Source organism: Ciona robusta, unplaced genomic scaffold (assembly GCF_009617815.1).
Source record: "Ciona robusta unplaced genomic scaffold, ASM961781v2 AP042737.1".
Taxonomy (NCBI): Eukaryota; Metazoa; Chordata; class Ascidiacea; order Phlebobranchia; family Cionidae; genus Ciona; species Ciona robusta.
In genome coordinates, this window is record NW_028323116.1 from 203,388 (window position 1) to 217,762 (window position 14,375).

At 35.4% G+C, this 14,375-nt stretch overlaps 2 long non-coding RNA genes across 3 annotated transcripts in view; one reads left to right on the forward strand and one right to left on the reverse strand.

Annotated features, from left to right (window-relative positions):
- Nucleotides 1-6,076: 6,076 nt before the first annotated feature.
- LOC149724248 (uncharacterized) overlaps nt 6,077-14,375 on the reverse strand; it is a 177,150-nt gene continuing 168,851 nt past the window's right edge. The window contains exons 2-4 of one of the 2 annotated variants that reach the window (XR_016386741.1): nt 6,771-6,858; nt 6,576-6,717; nt 6,077-6,168 (exon numbers count right to left, since the gene is read on the reverse strand). This is a non-coding gene — a long non-coding RNA (uncharacterized LOC149724248). Of the gene's footprint in view, nt 6,169-6,575; nt 6,718-6,770; nt 7,083-14,375 lie in introns of those variants that run through there. The other variant, XR_016386740.1, reaches the window with a different exon arrangement.
- Nucleotides 8,258-9,449, forward strand: LOC149724249 (uncharacterized). The gene is made up of 2 exons (XR_016386745.1): nt 8,258-8,988; nt 9,053-9,449. It is a non-coding gene; the product is annotated as an uncharacterized LOC149724249 (long non-coding RNA).

A 14,375-nucleotide genomic window follows, 5' to 3' on the forward strand; every position in this document is an offset into this window, starting at 1 on the left:
ATTCCTTTATTTGGTCCAAACATCCCTTGCTTTCGAGTTGGTCGATGATGTGCAACCTGTTAAACGAACCAGTAAGTAAAAGTAACATTTTACGAGTTGGTCGATGATGTGCAACCTGTTAAACGAACCAGTAAGTAAAAGTAACATTTCAAAACATTTTTTTGCCTGGGCTAAAATATTAGATACATAAACAGTTGGTTAAAACTTAGCAGTCCATCTATATAATCTCTTGCACTTTCATGTCACAGCAGGGTTTTGAAATAATAACACACACCGTGCTGACAACGAAAGTGCACCACTCCAATGATAACGGATGGGAGTTTCACTCTTTTTATGTTGAAGTTCACCATGCCTCCTGAGTGAAGACAAACTTTTGAAAGGAACCGAACAATGTTTGCACGGATAACTTTCAGATGAAGAATCTAAAACAAATGTCATAGATTTTATATCCAGTTTTGTGAATCAAGCATAATTCTAAATAGATTTGATTATGCAAACCATTGTTTTGCTTACTGTCAACTTGCTTGAGCAGACACTCTTGTTCCGCTTCAGGAACAGGGATGGCCGAAAAATCAATTTCAACAGTTTTAGTTGTTTCAATGATTCAATGAACCGTATAAATCTATACGTGGCAAGGCGAGTCATAACAAGGGTTTTTTATTTCATAATCGTCCTACGATTTACAAGTTGACACATGTAACTGTGTGGGTGAATATTTTTTAATTTTTTTTTATATGGCTGTAATTATTGACAAACAGTTAAAAACCACTGGGAAATCGATTGTCGTTACTGTTTTGTCCAAGGTTTATAAGCGATATGACGACAGGCGAAAATAGTAACAGATGCAAATTTCCAACTCATATATCTTTAGGCAAAAAAAAATGCGCGTTTACTAATGCCATGGCGTCGGTTTTAAAAAAAATTGTGGACATTCATTTTATACAAGAAAAATTTGCACATTACAGCGCATCTATATAAAAAAAATGTTTTTGTTGGATCTAGCCGCAAGCATATTTATTGTACAATGTAAATCGATTAAGTTGACATGCAAATTCTTCTGTGCAATATACAACATCCGTTCTCGGCTAAGACATCCGACGCGCCTGGTAAGCAAGTTCCACCATGTTGTCATGGAGGTTGAAAATAACAGTTATACGTAAAAACACAACTGTTATTGCTTATTGAATTCTCTAATTAAAAATTAATTATGTGCTGTACGTGCACAATGAGCTGAAATGTTCTCTAGCTTGACAGATGTCAGAGACCATATCTTTTAAATGGTCTAAATATTTTTGTTCTTAAAAATCCGATAGACAGAACACACATATAAAACAACTACAACGAAGTTATACCAGTAATCTTAGGCTGGTGCTAGCGCTAAATACCCGCCATCTAGACTTTGCGTCCACAATCTAAAGGTTATTATACCTAGTAAAAGGTATATGCGTTTACAAGTACGCAATAAATACAAATATATATATAAGTATACATAACAGATTTATAATGTTACAGTTGGCGCTTGGTTCTCGCTCAAATCCATTATGTGTACATGTTCATACAGTGTAGTACAAGAAAGTTATGGACATACCATATTTTGAAATAGTCGGTACTGGCCGTTAACATGCTGAACACGCTACTAGAGAATCGTCTGCTTCCGTGTAGCTTGCAAGCCATCATGACATGTAAAAAGCGTTATTCTCTCACATTCGCATATCGAGTAACCCGGATTGCGCTTGCGTTCACGTTCAGTGAAACACTGCGTTGACTCTTCAGTTTGACATCACTGTGCGTGATGGATTGGTACACACTACTTGCACATATGAGAACCCGCAGTACAAAATCGATCTGACCAATATTCCTGCATAGTGTCATTTTAATCTATGATAAACTAAACATGGGGTGGGGGAAGATGGGACACTTTGTCAGACGGGACTTTTTTTTAATTTTCTTTTTCCGGACCCCCATTTATAATGATAATCAGGAAAATAAGGTTACAGAATTATTCGACAGTATTATCACGACTTTATAAAACGCCCGTCAAAGCTGATTACTGTTTTTAAATAGTAAAAAATATGTAAAATAGAAACAGTATATTTTGAAAATGCAAAATAGTATGGTGCTATTTTTTAATGCTCGCTAAATCATAGAGTCAATGATTTTTTTTAGTTTGCGTGTGCGAACGATTAAACTATTTTCATAGCTTCATAAAACAACCTTGAATATTTCGTACAGTTTGATTTTGTCTCATAAAACTAGTTTTAGTTTTGTAAAAAACACTGAGATATAAAGCATGAAGAAAATAGGCAGGGGTCAATATGACTTTATTTTGAGATAAAAACAACAAAATATATCGGTTTAACGTTATATATATGAAGTTTACATGGCAAAGAAACTAGCACAGCCTGTTAAACACAGTAGGTTAACTACAAGTTGCAGAATACTGCTGATGTAAATATATTTCAATTTAGAGTCCCATCTTCCCCCACATTGTAGTTTTGTATGTAAACTTTTAAAGATTTACTTTTAATTTAGTAATTTATTCTTCAGGGGTTTTTCAACTATAAAATACTGATATAATAAAATGATAATATTTTTAAAATATATTCGAAATTTGGTTATTTGTACTTGGTGATAATTAATAAGAAGTGGCTTGTGCCAAGGTGATAATTAATAAGAAGTGGCTTGTGCCAAAAACAGAGTAGTAATTCCCAATTTGTAGCAAAAAAAACTTTATCAATAGTTATTATCAATTTTCCGCTATTACAAGTTCATATACATTGTAGGATACAATATTTACACCCATTGATGTTCGAACATTAGCCATTGTCGTCTAAACAACCAATTGTTATGCAATAATACAATGTAATAGATAACGTGTAAAAACTATAGCAGTAGGGCAAGAAAAAGATTGTTTAGACTTAATTTTTAAAGCGTACAGTATCAGTTCGTGTTATTTACGTATATTCCCATTTATAAATACACTTATTAATCAAAATTAACAATGATTTTAAACTGTCCCATCTTATCCTGTGTGTTTTCGAATTTGTAAAACTTCACCTGTTGTGCTGATGGCTAAATAACTCCTCGTGTGTTTTATTATATTTTATTAAATTGTTGTCAATTAATAAAGGAATGATAGTAGTACTAATTCGTGGCATTACCCAAAAACCGTCATCTATTTTGATTTTGGAAATATTTGGCAATATGTGCTTAAGTGTTCTATTAAGTGTCCTTTCTTCCCCCATTGTACTATATATTGAGCAAACACTGCATTCAAATATTTTTTTAAAGTTTCGAAACAGTTTAGTATTCACCACTTAATCCCTTATGTTAAATTTTACAATGCAAATTCCCCCCAGTGACTATTTTCCCCAGGCTATCCCCCCCCCGGCTTCCCCCCCCCCCCCGGCTTTCCCCCGTGACTATTCCCCCACCCGCGACTATTTTCCCGGGCTAACCCCTAACACGATGGTAACAGGGGGAAACAGCCGGTGGAGGAACAGTCGAAAGGGAAATAGCCGGGGGGAATAGTCATGTGGGGAATGGTTACGGGGGGGGGGGGAATAGTCAACGTGGGGAAAGGTCACGGGGGGTAGTAGTCTTGGGGGGTAAATGGCCGGAGGGGAATAATAGTCTTGGGGAGGAAATAGCTGGAGGGGAATAGTGATCGGGGGGTAAGAGCCGGTGGGGAACAGTCACGGGGAGGAAATAGTCATTGGGGGGAATTAGCCGGGGGGAAATAGCCGGGTTACGCAATTACCTAGGGTATAAATTCATAAATTTGTTACGTCAAGATCTGGGAAGCTAGATATAACAAAATGGCGACGCGAGAAATATTGAAAACAAGCGGGAAAATTAGAGCAGATGTTCAGTAGACAATAAATAAATGGCGACGCGAGAAATATTGAAAACAAGCGGGAAAATTAGAGCAGATGTTCAGTAGACAATAAATAGGCGGAAATTAAAGGGGAGTAAACAAAAATAGGCATGACCGGGTGGAAAAAATGGCATGTCCAGTTCAAAAAAATGTCATGACCTTGGGGGTAAAAAAGTCGCATGACCGGAAAAAAAGTGGCAGGACCGAACGGTCACAAAAAGTTTTGACCCATATTGTGTTTTTGTATTCGTTCTTTCCTTAATGAGACACTTCTTTATCGCTGCATAATATAGTAATCTACGAAGGCAGTTTGTGCTGTGTTACTGAGATTCCGGTGTATAGTTAACGTTATGACACATGTAATAATGTGAAAACAGGAATTTTTTTTTATAAAGGTTACATTGTAGATTAAAGCTTTGTTTGGTTTTATTTGTTGGCAGTTGTAAACAAGAATGGTTATTTTTATTTCTATATATATATATATATTCCTTTTATTAATTAGTTTTATTTTCATTAATACATGTTTATGTGATTTTGAGCTTTACTGGTAGTGCCTGTACCTGACACTGGAATAGGAAGATATGAATACAAGTCAGGATACCCATTGTAAAATGGTGTCTCCAAACAAGCCAGTTAGTTCATCCATCATGTCTTTATGTTGTGGAGCAGAACAAATTTGAAGCTACAAATGTTGAAGAAGTCCGAGCACAACTGTACAACTAACAAGTGATGTGAGATGCAAAGATTTCTGCAGGAGATTATACCCTCATACAAGAAAGAAAGGTGTCCATACGAGATGCTGGCAGATGTATGGTCCAATAATCCGAGTATTTGGCCATGGTTGGAATACCTGGAAATTTACGAATATTTGGTCAACTCTCCGTGTGTGTTCACCCAAGAGAAAATGAGAAACAGAAAAAGTCTTGGAGGCTCATAATTTCTTCATAAGTGGATGGGTTGGTAAAGTAAGAACGATAAAAAGCGGCTGCAGCAAAACAGTGATTATGACACGCGGTTGACGGTAGCGGGGCGGTTTTTGAACTCGCGGAAGGCGGCAGGTTTTATTTGTTGGCAGTTGTAAACAAGAATGACCCTTTTTCCGAAACCATTTACAGATGGGTCCCTAAACTTGTAAATGATACGAAGCATATCCTCTCTCCATGTAGTTGTATCATAGCCTCTCACCTTTTCCCTGACGGAATCTTATAAACAGAGTTTTTTTTGACTATTTGTACACTGTGGTACGCAACAATAGTTTCCTAAAACTCGTTTGGTTGTTATTTTTCCTGTACAATTGAGCATTAATCAGTAAGCACCGCCTTTGTTTAAAGCACATGATTTATTTCACCTTATTTAAAAATCCGTGGTACACTAGCTGTATATAATAAATACATACTGTATATAAGCCAGATAATTTGAGAATATTTACATAATCTACGTTCTTGCTGCTTCCCCTACATTTACAAAACTTTGGTGCCTATGTTTGTTATATCGTAAGTAAGTTATTGCAATCGTTAGCAATAAGCATTATGGTTAAGTTGCCGGTTCAAGCTGACATGTACCGATCCCATTGTAAATCCTAACCGTTTAAATTTACAATTTAAGAGTCCAGTTGGCCATGCAAAATATTTTTGTAATGTTCCAATTCATGAGACTGAGAAAGGCTGCGCAATGTTTTCAGTTATGTAATCATCGACTATTTAGATAGCTGGCTCACGCTCCACATTTTACAAAACATTCCGCGTTATGGATATACCCACACGTAAGTAATTATCCTAAAGTAACATTAAATTCCTCAGATCGCACGAGCTGTATGTAACAAAACACCTATGTTATAACGACTGTTCTTGCCTCGCCGCCACTCGATATAAATAAGTTGAATTCATTTTTAAATTGTACAAAAAAAGGATAAACAATGTTATTTAAAGCGTTAGCATCATCGCAAAATGATATCTTACAATGCAAAATTTTCGCACCGCCTTACGCTAAATACCGTTCCGTGTCATAGTGGTTAAAATTATATCGGCTCTGGTAATCTCCAGAATGAGCAGTGTGGGACTCAACTCGAAACCTAACGTTGCGGTTTGGAACTTAAATTTATACATTTTAACATAGCAAGACTGTATTTCCCTGAACTATAACACCATCAAGCGCTTTGAGACTATGAATAAAAATGCATAAAACATTCCAGAACCGTTATGCCGTTGTTCAATTTATTAAATGCATCCGATTTTTACTGGTTTATTCAAGAAGTGACATAACTTGCTCATCGCTTTCTTCTATGTCTTCAGCTAAAACGTAATCAAATATAGCTATTGTGTTGTAAGATCGATACCGTAAGCAAATAGTTTCTTATTTTTCCATAACGTGGTTTTAAATATTTAACAGAACTTAAAGGTCATGAGGATATTATATTTCTATAAATATTCTTTTTTTAACACCCTATGGGACGATAAAATGAATAAAAATATAGACAATTTCCACGCCTTTATTTAATATTAAAAACTGGACTAAGGGATGTAGAATTTCAATTCCTATTTTCTCACTTAAAATTTAAATCTCATTTATAAATATTTATACTTCAAACCGCTACATTTGTCATTGTAGGTTAGTAATGGTTTTGAGTGTTGGCGAACCGCGTTTAACAACAAAAGTTCCCATTACATTCAGTTGATAAAATCGCATTTTAATTGCTTGCCTTCTTTCTGTTGGTTCCAGCGGCGACGGCGACGTCGATTGACACCCCAAGTACGACGACCCCAAATGTACATCGCATCAGTAGTTTCGGCAAGGACAAAGAGTCCGATAAGAAGCAAGAGAAGAAGTGCTGACTTGTTCATCTGCAGAAATATACGTTAAGTAAATCAACTGAATTCAAACACCACGTACTTACTTTTGGTACTGCAGAAAAAAAGACAATTTCATGCTGAAAATCTCTGCCCTATATACGTAATTTATTGTTCCTTGCTCTTTAATAACTTCCGAAATATTTTGTTTAAAGAGAGAGGTAGATTATTTGGCATCCTACTGTCGTTAACATCCTGAAAGTTGGTTGGGATAGACAACTTAGCTGCTCCCTCTTTCTGCAACGTGATCTAAAATCGTTCTGTTTACTTCCCATAAAAGTTTTGCAATTTACACTGCGGCCTACGCAAAATATTTTATGTGTGCATGTCTAAAGACGCCGCATACACACACGGCTACACTGGTTGTCGCTCCTACTAATTTGGTTAATAAACAAACGTGGAATCTTCAAGCCGAAGTCTCAATCAGTTCTGTAATATACAAATGGCTCTTGCTTTAACGAAAAAAAATCGTCTTTGTTTATTATGGTTATAACAGCTGTCTTAACCGCCAGTTACAGTAACTACAACATTTTGTTCATGCCGTAAGAGTAATTTCCGTTAAAAGTGTTGCCCACAATGATTGCCACACCGCCCTTCGTTTATGTAATACATATTTTAGATGCTGAACAAACGCAGAACCGTCAAGATAATCACAGATTGGTTCTGTTAAATAGGTACACGTTTTAAGTTGACAAGAGTGTCAGTTTATTATATGGTTAAAACAGCTTTATTAACCCCATCTATAGTAACAATATTTTCATCCTGTTTCGTGGTCGGGCTTTCTACAAAAAACGTTTTAATTGCTTCCCGTAAAATCCGACGTTTAGAACCTAATTTTTACGCTTACACCATTTTCAAAATTCTCAAGGTTGTAGATGATAACTTACTAACTTTCCACAAGTTTTTTTTCTGCTGCGGTTTTTACACGATTAGAGTCCGAACAACGATCATACAAAAAATACACACTTTGTAAATGTTATCTTTTTTTTTTTAAATAGTTAGTCGAGCAAAACAAAACGTTTTAAAAAGTCCCAAAAGTTCGTATTTTTGTTAACTACTATACATTTTTTGTAATTTCTTACTGGTGCCGAGACAATTTATGAAGATCTTTCCACACACCTCTGTTGTGTATGTAGTTTATATATTAATTGAAATTATGACAACGCAGACACTAAATTAATTACCAAACGTCACGAAACGGCAATCGTGCTCCCCATTACGAATCACATAGCGCGTGAATCGCCCATACAATGTATGGTCAGTGTGTGTTTACATGCTGGTATTTGTAAGCGATACGGAGCAAGAAAACAAGTATATGTGTTGTTGGTTTGCAAAATAAGCCACAAATACACACAGCCACAGTGGTTGTCGCATTCAGCCTCGAACATAAAACCTCTACTTAGGCGCAACCACAGAAATAAAAAAAAGAGTAGAACGCGTAGCTGTCCAAAACCGTGATTATTTTTTTATATTTACGTGACCGCCAACTCCGTCCCCATTTCGCTTGGTCTCCATTGTAAAAGATAGGCACACAGTTACCCTGTTTACATGACGGTTTAAGTCGGATTCGAATCCGACTCATCGATCCGCTACTCTCGTTTTCGGCGAAGAGAAAAAGGCGAGTCGGATTGAAGCCGACCGATCCTCAATCCGCTCAGACTAGTGGTTTACGGGTCGGATTTAGCGATCGAGTTGGATTGAACAATCGGAAATGTTGATGTTCAAGACTTGTTACACAGTTAACGTAGTGTTTTTGCACCGAATATTGTAGTAGCAGTGTGCGTGTACATCTGGCAACAAATTCCAATGAATTAACATGACAAATTAATTAAATTTTACCCGACAAATGCAGATTTTGCTGTTTGAAATAGGTAAAAATCAGCTTTTTATAGTCTACAAGCAAAATTTGTGCTACTGAAGAATTTTCCAACCACATGCGTATTGCCTAATCTGTAACGATACCTAAATATAGTACCACAATATTGTTGGGAGCATTCTTCACCAGTACTTCAAATTTTACTACCCTATAGAGGAGATAGACCACCATTATTTGCAAGGGCACTTCGCACTTGCTTGTACTTGTACCAGTCAAGTAACACAATAATCAGAGTAATAGTTTACAGTCAAACTACTTTTTCCATTATGAATTGTCTTGGAGGATTGTTCAACACATTTGGCAGCAAAAGAACAACAAAAGTTATGCATTGAATTCAAAATGGTAGAGTGACTGAAGTGATGGAAGATTAGAAAGCAAATGAGAAAAAGGTTAGTATGCCTGGATGGGACTTTAGTGCCTTCATTAAAACTGAAATTTACACTTATATTTCAGGAACCATCAACACCACGAGAACAACATCTTGTGAAACAGGAAGAATGAAGTTTTACTGATGATGGTTTAACAAGCTAATATGTTTATGTTTTATTATGATCGATTATGCGACAGAAACGCTGCTTTATTTAATAATGTCAGAGCTTTATTGCTACTTCCTTCGAAAAACATCATTAAAACAGTGTTTGTGATGTAAAAGCCATTCTGACTTCTTTGTCAAAGTGTATTTGGTTGTCTGTATAAAGTATGTGGTATGATACCCAAACTTTTATGTCTGAATAAACTTCTGTTTTGTGCAGATTAACATGTGGCTTTACTGTTTTGTATATTTTGCTTTTGTTAATAATTTATTGTTGCAGTATACCTACTACCAATAAATTAAACAAATAAAACCATTCATTTGACACATGTCATACTTGTTAAAAGCATAGGACCAAAACTTAGCACATTTTTGTGGAACTCAGCTAGCAGAAACACAATATGTTTTAGTATGTTTATGAGAGGATCAGCATTGTCTGAATTAATAGCAAAAACCTATCTAAAGTATGTCAGGACATAAATAACAGTATTTTGGAATTTTAGATAAACCAGTTCAGTAGATTAAAATAAAGCACAAATGCACTTAAAGGCTGCTGATTGTTATATTTCAAGCTATACTGAAAACCTATTGCGGTTATTAAAGTTTATTAAAACTGGCGACTACAAACGCTTCGGTCCCCATTTCAGTTTCAATCCGATTGAAACGTGCCATGTAAATATGACGTTTTAGCGGATCGGATTTGAAATTCGTGTGACGTCACATCAAGTCGGATTGAATTCAAATCCAATCCGATCATGTAAACAGGGTAAGTGATGTTGGGAGGTTTTAGTTGTTTATTTTAAAAACTACACTAATATTCCACTTTATTAGGCAAAAGTTTAGTTTTTGGTAGGTTAACGCCTACACTTTAGCGCTTGTTTAGGAAAATTAATTATTTTATAAATTTGATTAAAAACGTTCAAACAAACGGTTTTTTTAGAAATATATATATGTTTGGAAATATTTATTTTTCCCTATAAACTTTTAAGTCAAAAAAAGAAGAAAAACTACATAAAACGCCCTTGCTTCCATTGACTACTATAGTAAACGAGAAGGAGTCGTGAAAAAGGGAGTGTATCATGCTCTCTCCTTTACCGACATTACAGATGCGCATTCTATTCTTTTTTTATTTTTGTGGGCGCAACCTAAAGCCTGGATCCGTTCTGTAATATAGAAATGGTGTTTTTACCGAAAAAAAATGTGCTTGTTTATGTTAGTTTATTATGGTTTGAACAGCTGTCTTAACCGCCAGCTACACTAACCACAACACTCGACTCGTGCCTCATGATTGGCCATTTTACACAAAACACTTTAATTGCTTCCTGTAAAAGGCAGAGTTTTTTTACTGGGGAGGAGAGACGGGAGAAACATAGTTTTAGTCATTTTCAACACATACATTCAGCCGGTTTGCCGTCGAGGATAACTAATTTGCCACCTCGTTAAGAACGTCTTGTAAAATCATTATGTTAACTTTCCATACATTTTTTTGTAAAATTTTACTGCTGCCGAGGATGGTGTTTGTAAGCGATACGGAGCAAGAAAACAAAATGTGTTGCTTCGCAAAATATTTTATGTGTGCATGTCTAAAGCCACAAATACACACACAGCCACAGTGGTTGTAGCATTCAGCCTGTCTAAAGCCACAGTGGTTGTCGCATTCAGCCGCGAACATAAAACCTCTTAAGATTCTTCAAGCCTAAGCCTGGATCTGTTCTGTAATATAGAAATTGTATTTGTTTATGTTAGTTATTATGGTTTGAACAGCTGTCTTAACCGCCAGCTACACTAACCACAACATTCTCCGCGTGCCTCGTGATTAGCCATTTTACATAAAACATTTTAATTGCTTCCTGTAAAATGCAGAGTTTTTTACTGGGAAGATAGACGACAGAACCATACACATAAATCCAGTCGGTTTGCCGGCGTAATTCGCCACCTCGTTATGGAACGTCATGTAAAATCGTTATGTTAACTTTCCATGCATTTTTCTTGTAAAATTTTAATGCTGCCGAGGCAATTTATGAGATCTCCAAGTAGTTCTACACAATGTAGTTTCTCCGCCATGCAGGAATAAATGCATTTGTTGTGCATCAATTCTTCAACTCTTTTTTTTCCTTTGTATTCAGTAAAATTACAATTTAGCTCCATGTCCACTAACGGAGTATTAGCTTTCCGAAACCTAATAACGTGTTCAAAAATTCGTCTCTCTGTAAAATATCTAGTATTATGTTTCTAACCATTACAAATGGGAGAAATTTTCATAATTTAATTTATAAATTACCTTTAATTACAGATGTCGATTTTTCTTGCCCCGCAGTATGCAATTTAAAAAACATCCACTTTAAATATATGCCTATTACATGTATACGTAAACCGTCAAATGAGTATACCCAATGTATCGACTACCCTGTGCTACCTTTTAGAATTTGAAGATGTTAACAAGCTATTGTTTAAAAAGTTTCGAGTATAGCCTGCTGCGTCCATTGTTACTTTGGAGTTTTCCGTATAATAAGTATAGTTTATGATAGTGTCAAGCAATAGGGTCAGTGGTAATTTATATAACTTTATAATACATATATAGTAGGGAAGCGGAAAATGGACCACCTTTGGCACATATAATATCCCAAATCCTGATCGCGGTGAATGTTTTTGTTTAATACCAAATTGGACGAAAAGATGGAATTAACAGGTGTCCCATCTTCCCCCATCCTGCTATATACCACTATCCGTAAATATATATTGCATATAAACTACCATCCATAACTATATAAAAGCATACATACCACCATCCGTAACTACATATTGTATATATTAACACCATCTGTAACTATCTATATGTATACCATACTATAAATGCATAAACACCACCATCTGTAACTATATTTTGGTTATATACCATCATCCGTAAGGACCGTATCTATATTAATGTATGTACCATCCGTGACTATATATAATGCATACCGTCATTTGTAACTACCATTATTCGTAAATATATAATGCATATATCACCATGCACCATTCGTAACTATATTTTGGTTATACACCACCATCCGTAACTATATATTGCATATACACCACCATCCGTAACTATATGTTGCATATATACTACCATCTGTAAGTTACAGACTGTAATTGTTTATTACATCTATTGTATTTTAGTTATTGTAATTTGGTTGTTGTCCGTAAACATCCGCTGTCCGTAAGTTGTGTTACTCTTACTTATCTTTTGTTATTAGGGTAGCTTAGCATTTAAACCAGTGTTTTTTATTGCCCTTGGAAACCTAAGTAACATCTTATAGAGTAAATACAAACCTGCATTTTTTTCTAAGCAATAATATTAATAATGGAAAGACATTGCATAAGCCTTAAACAGACCAAAAATATTTATTTGAGCAAGGTTTGGAAGATTTGTTTTTATTGCCTTACTCCACTCTATGGTGAACGTTTCAGGTATTTAGCTTAATATAATACTATATTATATTAATAAAATTCAGCCCATCATTTTTTTTCCATTAATAAGCAATTTATAAATTTTTTTCCATTAATAAGCAATTTATATTCAATTACTTATAAAAACTGAGTTTGTAACAGGCTTTGAATTGCCACCATTTATTTATGTATTTCTGTTGCAGCATGTGGAACTATTGTTTAATCACACTGAATGTTCATTTAACAGCCAGCATCTGGTCTTTACCATTCATCTCTATAATTACAAACTTACAATTTATGACATGGGCTTAGTAAAATTTTAAATGTTGTTTATTCTAGAATGTGGCGACAAATTTGTACGTAACATCTGCAGAGTTGGTGGGTGGCGACATATTTGCACGTATTATCTGCAGAGTTAGTTGCCGATCTTCTGTTCTTACTGGTTTAACTTGTCAGGAGATAAAACAGCGAAAAAAATCAAGGAAACTATAGCATATACATAAAAACCAAAAGGAAAAGCGGGATTATGCATGGATGTCATTGATCCGCAATGTGCATCCAAGATGGTGTGGAACTGCAAGCAACAGTCAGCTGAATTTGGTGATAACGCTTTTCCATATTTTTTAAATGGAAATGAATAATGGACTCTTTGAATTTGACAAAGTTTTCGAATTTGACAAAGTTTGGAACAAAACTATCAAAAAAGTTTTCATTGGAAAAAATGTAAGTATTACTGATGTCAGAAAATTGATAACTTCTTTTGTTTCTAAACAACCAAAGGACGTATAGCTGGCTATTGCCACAGCAGGATGGCAGAAAAAGTGTATGATCCCATCCACAGGAGTTGGTTTACTACTATATTACTGGCTATCAACGCAAGCATAATCATCCGTCTGTTAAAATTATTGTCTCTGCATTATTGAAATGCTTACTCGTTAGTTACACAAAGTCTAATTGGGTGTGTTGTCTGAAACAAGCGATAAGAGAGAGGACGGTGATCATACGTAAAGTTTACAACTAAATTACAACCAAAAGAAATGTACATTTTCTATTTTTCAAGGTTTAGTAATAAAATTAATGGTGTTATAAATGGCATTGTAACACTTTCATAGTTTTTTCTGAAATGCTAATGTACATCTGCTATGCAGAGAGATATTTTAGAACTATATATTCCAAGGTAATTGGATACAGTTGTTGCGTAATCGGTTTTACGTAACAATGATTATCTGTTATCAGCATTTCGTTGATTATTGCGCAAGAGAGTTCAGAACAGAATACGTGCTATTTGAACTAGTGGTGCGAGTTCATAAGATCTAAGAATTTTTCTATATCGGTTATAATACAGCAGTATGCCATGTCCCAAAAAAAAACTTCAACCCGCAATTTCTTCATTTTTTAAACTTTCCGATACTAAGTCTAAAACAGAAAAAAAAATATTAGAAAAACAACCGGAGGAGCCATCGTGTTCAGTCGCCAGTGTCAAAACAACTAACCCCGAAGGAATACGAAACAGAAAATTTCAGTTGAGTTGGAAAGAACAGTTTACCTGGTTGGAGTATGATTTGGAGCGAGATTTAGCTACGTGTAACACTTGCCACTTGTCGGTGGGCAGTTCAGAATAATGCGGTACCGAACAGTAACGTTAATTAATGCAATAAAATACCGTTACAACGCTTGGTATGCCGGTTTTTCTGATTGAAGAAAAGGAGAGCTGGCTTCAAAACTCCATGAAGAAAGTCGCTTGAATCGCGATTATGTAGCGGCACAATTAAATTCACCGGAAAGGGCAGCGGTTTTAGTTCCTAACCAAACTTT